The 2,903-nt window shown below is 32.6% G+C and overlaps 1 long non-coding RNA gene across 1 annotated transcript in view; it reads left to right on the top strand.

Annotated features, from left to right (window-relative positions):
* The first annotated feature begins 334 nt into the window (after window positions 1-334).
* LOC149134769 (uncharacterized) overlaps window positions 335-2,903 on the top strand; it is a 15,421-nt gene continuing 12,852 nt past the window's right edge. The window contains exon 1 of the long non-coding RNA XR_016242463.1: window positions 335-457. This is a non-coding gene — a long non-coding RNA (uncharacterized LOC149134769). The remainder of the gene's footprint in view (window positions 458-2,903) is intronic.

Here is a 2,903-nt window from a genome sequence, read left to right as displayed (position 1 = left end):
CATATGTACGTACATACCCATTCACATACACATATATACATATATATACTCATAGATATATGTATCTATATGTATGTATGTATGTATGTATGAATGTATGTATGTATGTGTGGGTGTGTGTACCTGTCTATCTATCTATCTATCTATCTATCTATCTATCTATCTATCTATCTATCTATCTATCTATCTATCTATCTATGTACTTATCTATTTATATCAATGCATCTATAATGCATATATGTATATATACTGTATATACGCATATATACATCCATATGTACATATGTGTGCATCTATGCATGCGTGCCCGCATGTGAGTGCGCGCGCGCGCGCGTATTTAACTGTTGTCTATATAGGTGAGCGTGTGTGTCTCTATTGACACAACACAACCCATCTAATCGCTATGTACTGTACAAAGCTCGCCGAGAGCAGAAGGAAATGTAGAGAAGGAGCGGATGTAAGTTCACAAACAGCTGGATCTAAGTGACATTTATCTTACCTTTTCATACCCTCTCCTCCCGCCACCACTTGTCTTTATTGTCCGCGCACCTCCTCCCTCACTTTCTTCTGACTTACTCCTTTGTATTTCAATTTCATTAATTCGGCTTTCTTATTTCTATCGTTTCTTCCTCTACGACTAATACTCTCTTTCCTTCACTTTCTGACTGTGCGTGCGCGTGTGCACACGCGTATGTCTATGTGCGTAGATGTATGTGTATGTGTGTGTGTGTGTGTGTATCTATCTATCTATCTATCTATCTATCTATCTATCTATCTATCTATCTATCTCTATCTCTCTATCTCTCTATCTCTCTATCTATCTCTCTATCTATCTCTCTCTCTCTCTCTCTCTATCTATCTATATAACTATGAGCGATTTTGTGAGTATATACATACATGTATATAGCTATGTATATACATGTATATAGCTATGTGTATACATGTATATAGCTATGTGTATACATGTATATTTGTCTCTATCTATCTATCTATCTATCTATCTATCGATCGATCTATCTATATACTTCACGTATATATATCTATGAAGATGTAATGTTCGTATATGAGAATAGTATGTATAACGACGTCCTTATCTGTAGTGTTTGTTAGATTTCAATTGGTGATTCGTACACGCACACATACTCAGCGTCGTGTGTATAAGCATGAGTATGTATAAGTATGAATGTATATATATATATATATATATATATATATATATATATATATATATATATATATATATATATATTTGTATATTATATTTTGTTTTGAATGGTGTTCAATTTGCAACCATTCTCGCTTGAAGTTGATCGTGTATTTAGGACCACGTTATTAATTTTGTTATATATAGTTTTATATAAAGGTCGGTATGTATAAACATTAATGAAAGTAAAGGGGAGATAATACGTACTGCGTCAGCCAAGACAAGGCCGAAAGCTTTCAATTCCATTTAAATTGAAATTTTTTCACAAATTTGCTGCCCTCTCTTTGTATATCTTCCAAATTTCTCCGCTTCTTACAGTGAGGCTCAACATCTGACCTCTACCAATAAAATATGGCGAAGGACTAGTAACTATTTTATACAAAATCCTTTTACTTCATTGATTCCTTTAAACGACCGCACTTCATTTGTGTTTGTCTTTATAATTTTTCATTTGCATGAATATATATATATATATATATATATATATATATATATATATATATATATATATATATATATATATATATATATATATACACATATATATATACACACACATATATATATATACATATATATATACATATATATATACATATATTACCCGAAATAGCACAAATTTTAGAGTATCCGCAGACATAAATAAATTTTTGCTATTATTCACCATTTAGGAACCCCAACCTCCCTATCTATCTATCTATCTATCTATCTATCTATCTATCTATCTATCTATCTATCTATCTATTTACAGACAAGTTCATAAAATGGACATAAGAGAGAAGCTTTATACAAAGTAGCTGCCATGCTAGAGTGAGAGTTTTTCCTTGCTTTAAGTTCTTTAAGGTGATAAAGACGGCTTAATCCTCCATTCGTTTTAATTCAATACAGTATTTTTTAAAATTGTTTCTTGGGAAATATTTCTCCTTTTAGGTTAACCTTGAGTTTGTTTTTGTACCTGAGCCGTAGTATTCCTACGTTTCTCCTTCCATCATTGGAACAAGCTATAGTACGTAAAAATTTTCGGAATTTTGCTGTTACTCATTCTGACGACAAGACCATTCTGTCTTAATTTGGACTGCAAAGAAAAAAAAAAAGGATTCGTTACCATCAATTTTATATTTAGTGAATAGGTCAATATTCGAAATTCGTTGGTTCAGTCTGTATCTACAAATTGTCTGAAGACATCAATTATGAAAAAAAAAAGAATCATGTTGGTTGATATATGATCGATAGGGGATCCAAGATTCCGTTTCGTACAAGATTGTAGAAAGAGTTGCAGCTTGGTAAACAATAATTTTTGTTTCTAATTATATTCCTCTTTTATTCCATAGATGATGACAATTGTAGCTTTCATTTTGCAGTTGACTAATTCGTCATCAAGTGAGTCTCTACTCCTTAGATATGTGAAGATCTTTACATATTTCAGGTTGTTGTCATCGATGATGATGGGACTGGTTGTTTTATACGTCCCATTTGCTTGGGGACAGTCTGATTGCTGATTGGCTAGTGGACGACTTCAGTCTTTCGAGATCAGATGGTAAGAGCGAAAGCTTTCTTCGCATTGGAGAAACGATTAACCAGCTCCTGTGCTTTTTTTTTTATAGACGTTACAAGTGCAGAATCATCAGCAAGTAAGAAGTCAAGTATCATTGCCATTCGGACAAGTGTTTTGGCTTTAAAGTGCACGTGACTAAAAATG

Source organism: Octopus bimaculoides, chromosome 7 (genome assembly GCF_046866305.1).
Source record: "Octopus bimaculoides isolate indiv1 chromosome 7, ASM4686630v1, whole genome shotgun sequence".
NCBI lineage: Eukaryota > Metazoa > Mollusca > Cephalopoda > Octopoda > Octopodidae > Octopus > Octopus bimaculoides.
This window is presented reverse-complemented; position numbering and strand designations above follow the sequence as displayed.